Genomic DNA, 18,101 nt, shown 5'->3' on the forward strand with positions numbered 1-18,101 from the left:
GGCATCGCTGGGGAGCCTTGGAGAAACACATCATCTCAGGTCCTATCCCAAAACTCCGGAATCAGAATCCGCTCCATATCAAGATGCCCAGGTGATCTGAATGCACATTACAGTCGGAAAAGTACTGCTTTACAAATAAACTCCTCGGGGGCACCTGGTTGGTTCAATGGGTTAAGCCTCTGCCTTTGGCTTAGATCATGATCTCGGGGTCCTGGGTCCGAGCCCCATGTCAGGCTCTCTGCTCAGAGGGAGCCTGCTTCCTCCTCTCTCTCTGCCTGCCTCTCTGCCTACTTGTGATCTCTCTGTCAAATAAATAAATAAAATCTTAAAAAAAAAAACAACACACACACAACAAATTCCTTGGTGTGAACTAAAATTTATACAACCAATTTGAGACTAGTCATCAGGTAAGGGGCAATCTAGCAGTTGGTAATCTTGGAGCAGCTAGCCATGGTTCAACCACTTCTAAACCCCAAGAAAAAGACATACATCTTGCAATTTACCTTTGGAAAACACTGAAAGGGAGACTGTGCCGCTAGGAAAATAAAGGTGATCCTGGGCCCCTTGGATTATTAATTTAAAAAGGGGGAGAAAGTTCAATAAGAAAAAAACCATCAGAGCAGATTTCCTCCATGTACGTGACAAATAGGACGTGCTGCCAAAGACTTGGCTCCAAAACCCCGAAGCAGGGCAGCGAGTGCCACATGACACAGTGTGGCAGCTGGGGAGAGGAATGTGATGAAACACTTCCCAGAGATGTAATTTTGGCCAGGGTAGTTATCAGGCACTGAGGGTGAAAGGGGAAATTGTAGTGCTTATGTTTTTCCTATCGATAGATTAGTCAGCAACACAGGACGAAAAGAAAAGACAGGGCCAGAACACAGACAGCCCTTCACGCTCGAGTTAATTGAAATGATGGTAGGCAAGTCTCATGTATTTTGAAATTGAAAGCAAGAATGTTCTACTGGCAATAATATTCTCTGGAAGTATTTCTTAGTTACTTGGCTGAAAATACAGTAGTTGCTCTGGGATGCGAGGGTCTAAGTGGAAAACACGTTCAATGCTTCAACAGTGACTGGAAGGAAATGGGAGCCACAAATCTCCCAAGAAGAGCTTGGTATTACTTTGCAGCAGATACTGAAGCAATAAAAATCATTCAAGAACGCCGTGGTAACCCTACAGTGCAAGGAAGACCGATGTAATTGTGAATGGGCCACTGGGACCCCAAGAGACCACTGGGCGCATTTTTACCCAAGAAAGGAGGTTACTATAACAACCCCTTGCAACGTCAGAATTCAAACAACTCAAGTTCGTTTAGGTGAAAAATAATAACATTTTCCCTTGAAATACTCTAGGAAGGCGAAGAAGAGAGCTATCCCCTACTGAGCACCAACTATGTGCTTCCTGTGTGTGATTTCATAGCATCTCTAGAATTCTCTAAGAGATGTGATACTGTCCCCACTTTGTAGATGAGAGAAATGAGGTCGAAAGACGTATTTCCCTGTAGCATAGTTAGTAAAAAGCCAGAAGTCCATAGAAAAAATCGAAAAGCTCCATACTTGATTAAAAGAAGGTTCCACAAAGACAAGGTGGAAGAGATGGGAGTGGGCTGCTGTGCTTTGAGTCAGTGGGAAGCTAGCCCTACATTGGTGTCAGTGCAGAAAAGCGAGGTTTCTCTTAGGGCCCACTGTATCTTTCTTTACACTGCTAGAGTCCTCTTACCACCCATTTCTGGGTGTGTCATAGGTTTCTGATGGATTTTTTACATGTAGCTCCAATTCTGGCTACATGGAAGGGTTTGGAAGACTTGGCACTTTTCAGGCCGTGTTATGTACTAGAACTGAGTGCTGGGCTAGGACTTGGGAACCCAGGTTCACTTCCAGCTGCCTCCATTACTAACCAGGAGAGTGGGTAAGCTAGAGCTCGTCTCTGGGTGGCAGGTGTTTTCACTTACATGAGATTGTCTTAAGTGTCTCTAAGGACTTTTCTGGATGCATGATTCCATCCCCCATGACTCAACTGCTTAAGATTTGACTTAGTCAAAATACATTAGAAATGACCTAGAGAGTTAACAAATTTGTCCAGACAAGTCTATGTGGTTCGAGTTAGATCAAAAGCAAAACAAACAAAACAACCCCTTAAGAATAATTATTTAACTCCTGTGTCTACTATCTGCAAAAATAACCTGGAATGAAGTGGTTTAAAGTACTTCTCTCCCCTGCCCTCCAGGAGTAGATTTAAAGCAAACACTTGTTCAAGTTCTTAGGCAGACCTGGGTGCTCTACCTTCTGTTAGCTCTTAATTTAACATATCTGAGTTCCATTTTTTTTTGCTTTTGTAAAATTGGAATTGATAATTTTAGTTGAAATGCAGTAAAATGTGTGGCATCTAGTAGGAGCATAATAATCGCTGGTTATTGATAGTCCAGTGCTCGTTAGGGGTTTGGACTATGGTTGATTAACAATTCAAAGAAACTTTCTTCACAGAGGAATGGAGCCTGAGATGGGAACCTCATTAGCATGGGAAACTTGGCATTAACCTGTGTCTATGCAATAAATAAACACAGGTGCAGAGTGGAGAAATGTAATTGCTTCTTGTGTACCTACTGGCATCTCCTTCTTTCTTTGTAAAAGTTCCGAATTCACCTCTTAGTCCCTTAGTGGATGGAACCTTACTCGAGACATGCTAATGTACTTGATGGGACAGGTAGAGGGAGTATTTGGAGACAGAAGTGTCCAGGGACATCTGGAAGGAATGGCTGTCATACCCACCATTCATGTCAGTTTTTTTACTTGCCTATTTCCCAATTTCTGCCCTATGTGCACAAGGAACACAGGATTTCAGGAAGAGGAGGCGGCAACTTTGTTTATAAATGAAAAAAAGTAATTTGGAGGCTGATATATAACTAACCAGCCCATACACATCCCATCCATTTGAGTAACTGCCTCTTGACCCTCCCAGCAAAGCTTCCCTCCCTCTCCCACCTCCTGCCCCTTTCTACACAATATAAACCATTTTTCGTGACTTAAGTTTCCTTCCTTCTCCAAGTTTTGTTTTGGTGTTGTGCCGTTGGTAGGAAGACTGAGTGGAGGAAAGAAGATGAACATAAAAACCAAGTTCAGATCTTTGAACCCTATTACATGAAGCAAGAGTGAGGCCTTCAAACAATGAGACTGAACTTCCTGTTTTCTAAGAGAATACCAATAGGAGAGATTTTAAAAAATTCCTCTGTTTTCTACAGGCAAGTTTCCTGGGTGAAGAACAATAAAATTTCAAGCGTTTCCACCCATGTTTCAAGATAGGTCAAACATATGAACCAAAGCCTTCTGAAATTCAATAAAGCAAATGAATGATTGCTATTTAGATTATTATTAGGGATAACATACTAATTATAAGGTCTTGCTAACATATAACTCAGAATATAATTTTACTTTTTATTTATTTTTTAGATTTTTTTCTTTAAAGTACATTCTATGCCAAACACGGAGCTCGAACTAGGGCCCCCAAGGTCAAGAGTCACATGCTCTACAGACTGGCCCAGCTAGGTGCCCCCAATTTTACTTTTTAAATAACTACAGGTCTATAGTTGCTATACTGGTATTTTTATGACATAGCACTGCCACAGTTAACTAAGTATCAGTTGATGGTGAGGTCTTAACCTGCAATGGGATCTTCTCAGTGTTCTTATGATCTATTCTGTAATAATACACTGTAGAACCACTTGTACAGAACAAGTGGTTATAGGACAGTTTATAACAACCCCTTAAATGCTTAAAAGTATCTCTTAGCTAATTAAGCTTCTAGGGTTATTAGCTTGAGTTGGGGATATCAGTACATTTTCAAAAAAGATAACACATTAAGGTTTTCTTTACTAATTTCATTTTTTTATTACTCCTTCATATAATACTCCCTGAGAAGGATTGACAACTGTTAGAAATTAGTCTACAAAAAGTAGACAAGATGGGAAGAGAAGGCTGTCAATCCTGGTAAAAATGGAAAATGTCCTGCTTAATCTTTACTGGCCATTTTCAGGACTTTGGTTGGGATTTATCTATTATGCATCCAAATTTATCTACATGGCACATTTTAGACAAATTAAGGTTCCAAAAAGAATTGAGTGCTTTAAAGTATCATCCTAAATAGTAATGTTTTCTCAAAGATGCTGTGCAGATTCAAACAGCTCACAATTTTGTTACAATGTTTTTGAAGCAATAACACCTTTGAGTTTGAGATACTGTAATTTAGCAGTTCTAGATGACTGCATAATCTTTCCCTGTTGGGTTGAAATTCTACCTTCTGTCTTTTCCTAGACTCTCACTCATTTATCATCTATCCAGACAAAATATGTGCTTAAAATTTTTTCCATGCAAACATGGAATCACAAAGTAATCTCATAGAGTGGAAAATGCTGAACTTCTCGTAAATGTACCATTGACCTCCCAATTCAGCCTTTTGGCATGTATGATCTGATTTATCCTCTAATTTTTTATACATGAATGTTTACTATCTTGCCTTTTAAATCTGTTTGTAAGATCCTTAAGACCAGAGATCCCCTGATAAAAACTTTCTTAAATCTTAGTACTATGTCAGAAAGTACACAAGGATACTTATTATTATGCCATTTTATTTAAGAGAAGGTATTTATTTTTTTTGCAACAGTTGGGCCATTTCATGGTATTATATTAGCTGTAATTACCAAGTTATCTTAGACAACTTACTTAACCTTTCTTGGACCCTATTTCCCTACTAGAGAAGAATTTTTCAACTAGAAAGTCTAGGTTTTAGTGTAAGGCAGATTAAAAAAAATACTCTTTCTTTCATTTCCTAGAAGTAGGAATTGAATATATTATTTAACCTCTCTGAACTTCCAATTCTTCACCTGCCTTTTGCAGCTCAAGAGAGTAGTTTCTCCTCACAGGGTATTTGTTTTAGATGCAGAATGAGAACATAAATGTAAAGGATGCAACACATTATCCAAACTTCGGTTCATGCTAAAAAAAAAATATGAGCTATTATTATGCCAAGTTTCTTCTAGCTCTAGAGTGCTAAGATTCGGATAGAAGTAAAACCTTAATTATCAAACACCCAGATCCCCAGCATCCTCAGTGACTCTCACATCCGTTTGATCCCCACCGTTCCAAAAAAGTCATAAAGTACAAACCGATTCAAAGGTCCATTTTAGTAACATTTTACTCAAAGAGTAAAGAGGATAATTTTGTTAATCACTGAAACTGTGATGTTCATAACGGAGTCCATGAAAAAAATCGTAAAGACAAATCATTTTGAGACAAATGACCAAGAAACCTGTTCTGAAATCCATGCTCAGAATTAGACACAAAATGTTATACATCTACGGTCATGGGTTTGCACCGAGACACTGACCTGGCTTTCTGGAAGTGAAGAACAGAGCACCCTGCTCACAGCTGGACTTACCTACATAAAAGAGAGAAAGACTTGTAAGTCCTAGTGCTGCCCAGGAACGCATGGGGAGCCACTACAATTTTCAACACACAGTTTTCCCCCCTCCATCCCCAAAGGGCAGAATCTGCTTTACTTGTGCTAAGTGCCAGTGTTGAAGTGGCATTTCTTTGGGTCAAACACATCCTGAAATAGCTAGGTTAACATTTTGTAGCATTTGTGAAAATGTATTTCTGAACATTTGGGGATGATATAAAAAAAGCACTTGGCCCAAACCCACAGATGAGAACAAGGAAAACCTTCCAGGCATTTTACCATAGAGAAGTCATAGAAATGGACACACTATTCCTCCAAAATAACATTTTGGGGCAATATCATCGTAAGTAAGAGATGAAAGGATTCTGTTTTCCCCTATTCGATATTTGTATAGTTTATAAGTTGTGATATTGGGCCAATGGCATCAAGTTACCTGTGTTCTTATTTTCACTTCTGTGATCACACACAGCCTCAAGTACTTAAATTTACACTACCTTTAAAATTTGGGAAAATAACCAATGGGTAAGGTTAGAAGAATGCTGTCCATGATTTTATTGCTCCCCAATGGTTATTCAAAGTCTTCCACACCGAGAGGAACTGGTTAAATCCCTTTCCCACTAGTATGTCTAAATATGATCCAGAAGTCTCAGAGGCAACTTAATATAATAATTTACTGCCTACCCCACCTGCAGAGCAGTAGGCAGACATTATTTATATTGAAAAGAACTTGTGTTTATTTTCTAGCAACCAGAGACTCTTAGGCATCTACAGAGTTATTGGAAAGGAAATGTAATTCCAAATTTCTAAAGAGTGTTTGTAAACAAACTTACGAATGTATGTTTAGAAAAGCCTAGAGCTTGCTGGAGGTCACAGGAACAGAGCCTATTGGCTATTTATATCTGCTGATAGTGAGAGGACTTTATACAAAGATGAGAGCTACCAATAACAATATTTTCTTCAGTTTAGAGAGGATACACAGTACAGTGTAGAATATGCAGCACAGCCCTGGTTGAGGAGGGGGGAGCCCAAAACTGGTGAAATCTCAAGTTGAGCCTCTGGCTGGGGTCCAACAGAACTGTTGGGGGGAGTTCAAAGTCAAGGCGACTCTTCAGGTCTTAACTTCCTAGAGTTTCCTAGGTCTGGGTGCCTTTGTATATATATCAACCTTCATGCAACCCCCCCCAACCCCCCAGCAAATGTGTACAGTCAGCTCGAAAGGCACAGCTTGTGTGCTGACGTGCAAAGCCAAGTCAAAACCCTGTGCTTGGCGCTCCCTTCTAACTTTCTGGCTTGTCCAAGTCTAAATATTGACATTGCTCCTCAGTTGAGATGTTTGATACTGCTGAGGATAGAAAAGGCGCAGCTAAAAGTAGGATCTAATGATATATTTTTAAATAGTTGTGCCTTTCTTCCACTTCCTTTTTTTTTTTTTTTTGAGAGGGGGTTGCAGTCCCTTGTCTGCAACATCTCCCCTCTCCACCCCTCTCCCCATTGTTCTTTCCTAAAGCACACAGAGACAAGGTAAGGTGTTTTGCAAGCCCCTCATGGCAGCTCCTACTGTTGTCACAGCAACTCACAACAGACTCCATAGACACGGGGTTGGGGGTGGGGAGCGCCAAACTGTGGGCTGACCGACCAGTCAACTCTCAAGGGGGTGCAAGCTCTAAAGGGACGAGCGATCCACCTTTTCGAGTCCTCCGGCTCCCCACCACTGTTCTTCGAAGGAAAAGAGCCCTCTTGCCGACGCGGCACCACCCCCTCCCTGGCGCAGCCAGCCCTCTAAGGGTGCCTGTTGTACATTTTCTCAGCTCCAAGAAGGGGTGCGGCTGTGCGGGCGCTCCTAGAAATCTCTTCTGCTTGCCTCTGATGCGAGGGTTCCCGGCCTCGCCGAGAGGCGAGGGCGGCTCCCACAGCAGCTCGGTCCCACAACTCTCTGTCGGGACGCTGCTGGCCGCGTGGCGCGGCCCGGCGCCCCCCCTCCCCACGCCACCCGCTGGGGGCCCGGGCGGTGGGGGCTCCGCGGCGGCTGCTCGAAGAGTAAGTTTCATACCACAGCGCACTCACGACACAGAACCTACCCTGAAGCCGAGCGAGACGCGAGCTCTCTCCGCCTTCAAGGGTTGGGGGGAGCGGGGGGCTCCCCGCCACTCAGCAGCAGCCACGACTGCGCGCGGTCGCGGGTGTGCGGGACCCCTGCGCGCCGCGTGCCGCCCGCCGCCCAACTTTGCACAAAGGCAGCATGGCACTGCCTCGCCTGTTGGGCTCGCCCAGCGCCGCGGCCGCTCTTCCCCGTCCGGGGGAGAGGGGCTCGCCCTTTCCCACCCCAGCCCTCCCCTTCTCTTCTTGCCCCCACCCCGCTCCCAGGCGGGCCAGCCGGGCGGAACCGAGCGCCCGGCCCCGAGCTCCGCCGCCGTGGCGGCCGCCGCTCGCACTGTGACGTTAGCAGCCTTCGCGGCTATTTATATCCACACGATTGGATTTCATTCATGAAACCGGGGCCTGGTGTGTCTGTGCGCTGAGGCGCCGGTGGCAAAGGTGCCTCAGCTTTACGCAGACCCGGGGGGCCCGGAGCTGGGAGGCGGACAGCCCGGGACGAACATGCGCGGAGCACGGGAGACCCTGACTCTTCTCCCAGGCGGCCGGGAGGGTCGGGTCAGGGCGATCGGGGCCCCCGTCGCTGTCCCTGGCGTCCCACCCACACCCGTACAACTGCTGGCCCTTTGTCCCAGGCTCTGGAAAAGTAAGTTGGGCCACTAACCGGCTGGGCAGCATGGCTTTCTTCTCCCTAGGAGCTGACCGGCCGCGGACTCCGAGGGAGGACATTGGCTTTTGTTTCAAAAAAACGAGCCCAGCTGCTGACTAAGGACTGCGTTAGCCCAGCCTCCTCCTCTCCTGGGAGCCTGCACGTGCTGGCGGGCTCCCCCCTCTGGGTTACCTTCCTCTGTGACTTGGGGTCCCCGTAGGGGGCGTAAGCAAGACGTGACTGTCCCCCCACCTGAGGAAGGAGGGGATTTACAACCTCCTGCAAATGGCTGAGTGAGGAAGTGAAATTGGCTTTGGGTGTTCATGGGTTGTCAGCATTCTTGAAAGCCCAGGACAGTCCTTCCCTCCTGGTGAACTTTTCTCCTCGCTCTTCAAGGCTCACTGACCTCTGAGGACAGGGCCAGGGGTAGTGTGTATGCATTCACAGAACAAATACGTACTGTGTGCCCACAGTATGTTAGATACCCTGTCCAGCTCTAAGAAAGTCACAATGCACACAACCAGCTTTGTCCTAGGCCCTCAGAGAGCTTTCAGTTAGTCTGCTAAAATTAGTGTGCCTTAAACCTCCTCATTCCCCGCCTATAAAAAAGGCAAGGCAACTCGGCGATAAAGGTATTGAGGTGTTTTGCTACCTTATGGAATTCATTCATTTAATAAACCTGTTTGGAGGCGCTGCGTACCACGAGGATACAAAGAGGGCAACAGTGTGTCCTTAGTCCCCAAGGAGTTCTCAGGTACTGTGTTCCTGAGATGCTGAAGGGCTCGGAAAAAGGGAGCTTTTTAAGGGTAGCCAGCTTTATTTAAGCCATCCCTGGTGAACTGTCTTTGGAAATGGAGTTATTGGTCCATAATCTTTGATGCCCAGAAGACAGGATAGTGAAAAATCAGGTATGGGGGGTCTGCTCTAAGAATTACAAGACAGAGACAAAAAAGGGTGCGATCATTTACTGGGCACAAAACAAACTTCCTTAGTCTATTTAAAAGTGACCCCATTTTGAAAGGTTTAATCAATACAGATTCTTTTCAGGAACACATTTCTTGGGAAAAGTTAATTAACCCCGTTATTCCTAGCAATCAGTCCTTTTTATTGCAAGCTATTTCTCTTTAAACTGCCCTGGGGGCTAAGAAATAGGGTAGAAACTCAAAAGAAGCAGAATGAATATGCATTACAGTGCGCATATATGGCAGGCAATGGTCTAGGAGGTTTAAAACAATTTTCTCAATTAATACAACAACTGATGAGGCAGATGCTATTATCCTCAGAACAATTTTGTACATCAGAAACTGAGGCATACAGAAGTAAGGCTTTTTTGTTGTTGAGATTTTGACAGCTGTATTTGCACCTGTGTTGTTAGCCTATGCCAAAGCCTTCTTTTATCACTAAACTGCTTTTTGACATCCTGCCTCTTTTCACTTTCTTTCATTTTCTCAGTTATGAATTAAGAGTTAAATGCCATGCTTAAGCAGCAGGCAGGTGCTAGGACCAGAAAGACACCTATGCACATACCCACAGTTAGCAGGCTACCATTTGCCATCCATTCCCAGGAGGCAGTGAGGCTCAGCTCTTCTAGAAGGTAATTCTTCTATATGGCCCAAAGAACAAACAGTCACTATATAGGACTACCCAGTTTGATGCCTCTGAGGGAAACTGATAGGAAGAACTTCCAGGAAAATAAATCGGTGTAAATGGTAATTCAGATAAGGCAGAGGAAAAGTCACAGTTCTAGGAAGTCCTTCCAAACAAAAAAAGGGATCTGAGGATGAGATTGCTTCAGTGGTGCTTTGTAGTCCCCAAATTTTACACACAAAATCCCTGATTCTGGAAAAGTGGGAGAAAATGAGCAAAAAGCACAGACTATATTATGCCAACAGGAAAGGAGAGAAAAGGAACAATACAAAGAGTCCTGCGAGTCACTGCCATGAATGTATCCGTCTTCCTCTTGCTATTACCATAAAATAATCTACATTTGCATACTAAAATTGTTGCATGCTAATAAAATCAATATTATTAGCTTTTAATAAATATTCAAAATTGGTATTTAAGCTTAATTAAACCAATACTGTGTATTTAAACACTTTTGGAACTGCATTGTGGAAAAGCAGTGTAGAAATTTTTTACTGGCTTTTATGGTAAATATTTACCAAAGTCATAGAATTAAAAAAAATTCCCACAAGACACAGAACGGTTCCATTATCACAAATGAACTTCCACATGCTATCCTCTTTGTACGTGCATCCCCCCAACATTAATCTGTTCTCCACCTCCAGACTTTTGCCATTTTGAGACTGTTAATTAGTGGGGAACATATAGTTAATGTTGTTGTTTTTTAACTACACATAATGCCCTTGAAGTTCACCCAGGGAGTTGCTTGTATTACTAGCTTGTTCCTTTTCATTACTGAGCAAATTTCTATTATATGGATATACCAGAGTTTTTCATCTGTTTGCCTCTTAAAGGATGTTTCCAGTATTTTGCTATTACCAGTAACATTTCTGTAAAGGTTCCTACATAGTTTGTATGAACATAAATTTTTATGTCTTTGGGATGAATGCCAAAGAATACAATTGTTGGGTCACATGCTAAGAAACCATCAAGCTATGTTCCAGAGTACCATAAACATTCCCACCACTAATGTATAAGAAGTCTAGTTTCTGCACATTCTCACCAGCATTCACTATATTGTTAATTCACTTGTTCAGTAATTTTGTAGGGACAGCTCATTTGTTTTAATTTTCATTTCCCTAATGGCTAACAATTTTGAACATCTTTTCACGTTGATTGTTGCTACCCATATCTCTTTTTGCTGCAATATCTGTTCATGTCTTCAGCCTATTTTGTAATTGGATTTTTTTTTAACTATTGAGTTTTTATAGTTTTTTCAAAAATATATTCTAGGATTATAGAATTCTCAAATTGCAAGTTATATACGACCTCAACATCGTTCTATTTTCAATTCAACCACGTGTTCGACATTTCTGTTACCATCAGTTTTATAGAGAATAGTCTCAGATACTTACATAAAGTATTCCCAAGGACTTACATAAAACTTCTATAGAGAGCCTTCTCAAGATCATTTTATACACCTGCATTTCAGCGGGCGGTAACAGACTCCCACAGAACTGCCAGCACGTGGCTGCAGCCCAAGGGGCCGAGGCCCCGCCTCCCCGCAGGCGCAGACGCTCCTCAGCGCCTGCGCCTGCGCTCCTCCTCCTCCTCCTCTTCTGGGCGCCTAGGCCTAGTGAGGCAGCTGCGTTGGGCCACAGGACAGGAGGAGTTCCTTGCGGAGTCCGTCTCTTTCTCCTCGGATGTAGTATTTGGTGTTGTCATTGGCTGTTTAGAGGGGAGTATCTTGGGTGTTAGAGAAATTTCACGGAAAGTACCACCAAGGCTTGAGCACATGGAAGAGAATCCGCTCATCCCTGTGCCTGGTTTTAAGTACAGATGCGTTTGGTAGAAAGATGTTAAAAACCAGCTGTTGGTGCAGATTCCTGGAGTCACCACGGAGGCTTTTGTGACAGCCAACAACCATGGCACTGTCAAGGTGCAGTGACTGGTGGCACAGTGGATCTGCTGGCCCACATTTGTGGGGTTTTCTGACTCTTAAAGAAACTCTTCTGGACTCCAGAGCAGAAGGGCTCTGGGCCCTGGACTCAAGCAGCGGTTTCGTGGCGGTTTGCTTGGACAGATTGTCTTGCGTGCCAGCTCTAGCTCCCACCACCAGGCTTCCGGATCTGCAGGAAGGGCTGTGCGTGGCTCGGGCGAATGGTGACAGCCAGGTAAGACTGACTCTATTCTGGGGCTCTTCATTCATGCTAAGCATTGAAGGCCCACGATGGAAATGACCCGACCCTCCAGGGACCTCTGCGTCTCCTGAGACCTTTCCTTGTATACAGGAATTCTAGCGCTTCTGCCACGGTAGCTGTTTCTCCAAGATGTCCGACTACTCTGGGGCCAGATGTTGCACAGCATTCCATATGATCGGGAGGGGCCCTTCCCCAGCTTTCGTATAGTTCATATATCACCAACATGGAGACACCTGCCATCACAAAAGCTTTCTGTCCCGAATACTACAGGAAGACTTTGAGTGAATCTGTATGTGTTTATAGCTTTTTTCATCTGGGTGAGACCCTGAAAACCCTTAAGTCCAAGTGGCTAAGCTGTGTTGGTTTTTGACTGCTTGGGTATTTACCTGGGGTATTTACCTGGAGTGTTACTCAAACTCTGGAGATCTCTGAATCTTCTATTTTCTGTTCACTGTTTTGGGGAAATCTAAGCTAGTCTGTGGGAATCAGCTGGAAGAGATGTCCCTTTACCTGAAAATTCCCAAGTGGAAATGAACTCCTAGCCTTGGGTTTGTAGTCTAGTTATCACTGTCAGTCCTGATTTAGTCTCTGTGACAAACTTTTCCTGAAGCACCATTTAAGTATAGATAGATCCAGAAGGTATCTATGGTAGATGGGTCCATCCACCTACCATCTGTAGGTAGATGGATGGACAGATGAATGCATGAATACTCCAGATAATCTAGTGGCTCTAATTTTGGAATTTTTGTGATTACCCTTTTAGAGATAGAAGCATTAAATACTATTTTTCTATGAAGGCAAAAAGGTTTTTCATATTGGAGTTCCTATCTTACCAGGCACTAATGGTTATAGGTCCTGTGCTGGAAACCTACACAAAGGTATTCTTTTTTTATAGTATGGTAAATGCGTTTGTGCAGGTTTACATAAACTGTATGAGGACGCCTGGGTGGCTGAGTGGGTTAAGCATCCAGCTCTTGATTTTGGCTCAGATCATGACCTCAGGGTTCTGAGATTGAGCTTCGAGTAGGGCTCCATGCTCAGCGGGGAGTGATCGTCTCTCCTTCTGCCTCTCCCTTTGCCCCTTTGCTTGCTCGTGGATGCTATATCTAAAACAGATAAATAAATCTTAAAAAAAAAAAATCTTTTCTGTGTAGATCCATTCATTAGGTTTTCTGTTGGGTTGGGGTGAGTTTGATAAAAATATGATTTTGCAAGCTCCACAAATCTGACTACATTCTCTTCCTGTCAGAATTTCTCTCACTAAGATGGTGTTCCACTGTTCTAGCTCAGCATGTGTAAGAGGAGGTAGTAAACAGATTTTATGGTTTTCTACACCTTTGTTTAGTATGGTGTTACTAATTGGAAGACATATGTCATACCTTTAAAAATTTTTTTTATTTCTTAAAGGTTTTATTTATTTATTTATGAGACAGAGACACGGTGAGCGAGGGAACACAAGCAGGGGGAGTGGCAGAGGGAGAAGCAGGCTTCCTGCTAAGCAGGGAGCCGGATGTGGGGCTTCATCCCAGTACCCTGGGACCATGAGCTGAAGGCAGACGCTTAATGACTGAGCTACCCAGGCATCGTATGTTATACCTTTAGAAAGAAAAAAAACACAACAAACTAATGTACAATGTTTATCTTTGATTTTTTTAAGTAAAATATGATTTTAAAAGTAAAAGTGTGATTCTTTCATAAAAATATGAAAACATATATCATACCTCTACAAAGAAGAAAAACACAACTGTCTAATTATGATGTGTATCTTTGAATTTTTTTAAAATAAAAATATGACAAAAATCTGCACGTGAAAGGGACATTTGTTTCAGGAATAAGCTATATTCACAATATTAAAAAGGTGTTAATGCTAGATTTCAACTTTACTTAATTAAAAACAAATGACAAGATTTATGTGTCACAGCATATTTAAGGCTATCTTGCCTGACCAACTGTTTCATACAAAAAATACAAATGGTGTTCTTTTTCATGAAACAAGTGAAAAAAAAAACCCACAAAAAAACAAACAAAAAAATCCAAACACACATTAAAGGTAGTAGAAACAGCATGAAAATAAAATTATATTTTGACTATCCCACTAACGAGCCATGTAATTCTGTGCTAGACCCTTAATCCATTGCACCTCAAAGTTCCATATGTGAAATGAAGCTAAAAATCATAACTTTCTAAAAAGTTGTTAAGAGGACTAGGTGAAAAAAATGTTTGAGGAAAATGTGAAGTATGAAACCCTACACACACTGGGAAATGTGAAAATGGACTCATTATGAGGCTGTTTAAAACCAGTGTGCCCGACAGGGTATCCCTTGATTTGTGAGTACCAAAGATCAATCACAGAGGAACTATATTATTCACACAACTCATCTTTCAAGTGCTGACTGTAAATATTATACATAATAGTCTCCACCAAAATCTCTTTAAGTCGGAAGTTTAATATTTGAGATTTGACGTTTTTGCTTTGCCAGTGACTTGCAACTGCTGCATTTTCTCCCTCATAGAAGTGAGCTAAACTACATGCAGAAACTAGAAAAATAAATAGACTATACCACACACACACACACGCACAGCCCATTTCATAAGAATAATTTGCCTACGCATAGATCACATTTTTCTGCTTACCCAGCATCTCTAATACACGTATCACTTAATCTTCATGACAAGCTTGAGAATTATCTCAAGTATGGGAGACGGGGAAATGAAGTTTCCTAGAGGGTGACTTGCTGTCTGTGAGTAGAGGGGGAGTGAGAATTCTTCCAAACCCAGAATTCTAACCCTGATCATCAGACCGTGTGAAAGAAACTATTCAGTGCACAGTAGACTAACTTAGGCACAGATGCCGCTTTAGAAGGAATACAGTTTTTTTTAAGAAACACCAGTAACCTGGAAGCCAACTCACCAGTCAGCCCCTAGGAAGAAAGCTGAATCATGGAGACTTTTCCTTAGTTGGCATTAGTCGCCTTTTCATAATGGTTCCTTATCTGAAAGCACCGAGGAGCTGATTCCTGTCCCTGGAGAAGAGAACATCTGTCTTCGCGCACACAACTGAGACTCTCCTGAGTTCTGTAAATATTTATGTTTACCGTCATATTTCATATGACCTCTAATTTACCACTTGGTAAACTCCCCTTTATGGACAAGTAGTTAACTGCGTCACATGTGAGTGATATAAGCAGTTAAACAGGTTAAGATCAATATTGAAGGAGCACAATCCCTTAGCTTGTAAACATAAGCTGTGGACTCCTGGGGTCAGGCACAAAATCTCACTTCCCATCCTTGTGTCCGTCTTAGGAAAAAACTGGGGGGTGCTAATGGGCATGGTAGGGTCATTGTGTTTCCATACCCACAGAGCTTGAACAGCAGTGTGGGCAAGAAAGCCCATAGTGAATCATTTTTAATAATGGTGAATGATAAAACTGGTATAAGACATCGTAGTTCTAACTTCTAACTACTCACATATACAGGCCACCTGTGTTACTTGTGAAAAGACTGCCATTTTAAGGGAAAATTACCCTTCATGATTTCATTTGTTCCACTGTCATCACTGCCAGCATCACATTGGTCATCCATGAAAAGGCACTTTGAGATCACAAAAACGGTTTGCAGAGATTAAAGTGTAATAAACAGGGAAGGTAACTAGCGGGCATAAACAATGGTAACAAATACCAAGATTGCCACCGGACATTTTAATCCATAATTATGTTAGTCAGTGTTGAGTAAGCACCCACTATGTGTGGGGGCGTGGTGCTAAATCCTGGTGAAACTCCTTACAATGTAACTCCTTACAATGACTCCATGAGGGAAGGACCACTATCATTCCCATTTTATAGAAGAGGAGACAGAGGGGGCGCCTGGGTGGCTCAGTTGGTTAAGCGACTGCCTTCAGCTCAGGTCATGATCCCAGAGTCCTGGGATCGAGTCCCACGTCGGGCTCCCTGCTCCTTGGAGAGTCTGCTTCTCCCTGACTTTCTCCCCTCTCATGCTCTCTCTCTCAAATAAATAAATAAAATCTTTAAAAGAAAAAAAAAAGAGGAGAAGAGGACTAGAGAGGTCAGGTCACTCACCACAGGTCAAACTCCTATTTAAATATTATTCATTTTAAAATAGGTACTCCTGATAGAGAAAGATTCCACTTTGATGTAATTTGGACTTCACACTTAGGATGCCTTATTCATTCAAAGAATGCTGATTACAGTGTAGGACATTGCATTGTATAATTGGAACACTGATGGGCTACAGCTTCTCTTAAACTCTGACATCAAACTCAGAGAAACTACCTCATTACTCTGTATTTTAGAAACCCCAGGTAGGTTAAAGGTTGAGAAGAGTTGGAGAGAGCTCATCTTTATGAGGTGACAACTTCAGGACTCACGGGGTCCTTGACAAGATGGCCAACACCTGGGGGTCAGGTGTCTGTGAGAGACCTGGCCTTACTGCCACCATGGCACAGAAAGCACATAATTTATGGAAAAATATACAATGCAATCTCTAGCTCATTTCTTGATATTTCTTGAAATTAAATTATTGCTCTACTTCCTAATGGAACAAGTGCCATGTTATAATGGTTTCACCTTGTGCTGGCAATGTCAGGTTGATGAGATAAGAGGGGAAGGTTATGCAGAAAAATCCCAGCCCTTTTTAACAGATGATGTGATTATGAAGTCTGATATAAATATATGGATAATACAGATAAGGCTGGGACTTAGGCTCCTAGTAAGCATATCATTCTTAATTACCAAGTGAAGAGTATTGCTTGATGTTTGAATATCCACTCTATCTAGTGGATCTATACGTAAGCATTCATTAGTTTGAAGGTGATTCTTCTTTCTTCCTAATTGTTGGCCAGTCTGGAATTCCTGTTGAAAACCCTGTGTACTTCATTCCTTTCTAAGTTACACGGCTCCTGAAGGGACAGTGATATTTGTGTGGGGTCCAATCCAAACAACATCTCTTTTTATTTATATTTTAAAAATTTTATTTTTTGAAGCCTGAGAGAGAAAGAGCACACAGAAACAGAGGGAGGGGCAGAGGGTAAAGCAGGATCCCCACTGAGCAGGGTGCTGGACATGGGGCTCCATCCCAGTACCCCAAGATTATGACCTGAGCTGAAGGCAGATGCTTAACTGACTGAGTCACCCAGGTGCCTCCAACACCTCTTTTTAATCATAAAGATGATATATCCTCTACTGGGATACAGGTAGTTCTGCTTTCTATAAAACAAAACCTCTTGCTCTTATAAACATTGCTGCTTGTACTGTGAGGTTATTGCTGGCCTTGATGTGTTTTCTCAACAACACATTTGAGGTGGCTAATGGATGAAAACAGCCATATGTATCCTGCACCATAGTTTATAAATAGAAACAGGCACACAAAAGACACTGGTATTCTTTGTAAATTTGCACTATTGCATACTATACAGTAATGGGGGACTGAGACACTGGGAGATAGCGAAGCGTCTTCTGAATGATAAAGGAAACATTAACTTCTATCTAGTATAATTGAAGCTTTAAATTTATTTTAATGTATTCCATTATATTATGATTTTATTAAACTTCATTGCTAAAATGTAGCTGACTTAATTAGGTAAACTGAGCTAACTGTAATTTAGAACACTTGATTAACCAGTTCATCACCCTTTTTTAGCACTACCAAATACAGTGAGCAACGGTAAAGGTGGCCTCATTGTGAGTCCAGTCCATTGGCTTGCGAGTTAGGTAATGAGAACTCTAGACTACAGTTGATCAACTCCTTGTGGGAGAATTTCCTTGGGCGAGTCAAGTCACTTCAGTCAGGGCTCAGTTTCCTCATCTCTATAAAATCAAAGTGCTCACACTGGAGTGAAAGAGTTTATTTCAGTCTTGAGTTCCAAAGTGATTCCACTATTCGTGTTGAAATCATGATGAAAGGAGCAACGATACAGTTGTCAAAGAGTGCTTCACACTTTTTGTAGTATGAAAGATTCGAGAAACATATTCAGCAAGTGTTAAATGAGTTCCTTGCATGTACTTACTACTTAGTTAAACTGAGTTTCTTTAATGACTGATAGCCCTCATTTGGCTTGAAGTTAG

At 42.3% G+C, this 18,101-nt stretch overlaps 1 protein-coding gene across 14 annotated transcripts in view; it reads right to left on the reverse strand.

The window, feature by feature from the left end:
* RHOBTB1 (Rho related BTB domain containing 1) overlaps nucleotides 1-18,101 on the reverse strand; it is a 121,144-nt gene that overhangs the window by 56,127 nt on the left and 46,916 nt on the right. For 6 of the 14 annotated variants that reach the window (XM_046027458.1, XM_046027454.1, XM_046027452.1 and 3 more), the window contains one exon: nucleotides 5,383-5,433. The exons of 1 other annotated variant lie outside the window; for it this stretch is intronic. The gene's annotated coding sequence lies outside the window, so the exon portion shown is untranslated. Of the gene's footprint in view, nucleotides 1-5,382; nucleotides 5,434-7,532; nucleotides 7,764-8,212; nucleotides 8,273-11,235; nucleotides 11,256-18,101 lie in introns of those variants that run through there. 7 more of the 14 variants (XM_046027449.1, XM_046027455.1, XM_046027450.1 and 4 more) reach the window with 4 other exon arrangements.

This window comes from Meles meles, chromosome 13 (assembly GCF_922984935.1).
Source record: "Meles meles chromosome 13, mMelMel3.1 paternal haplotype, whole genome shotgun sequence".
NCBI lineage: Eukaryota > Metazoa > Chordata > Mammalia > Carnivora > Mustelidae > Meles > Meles meles.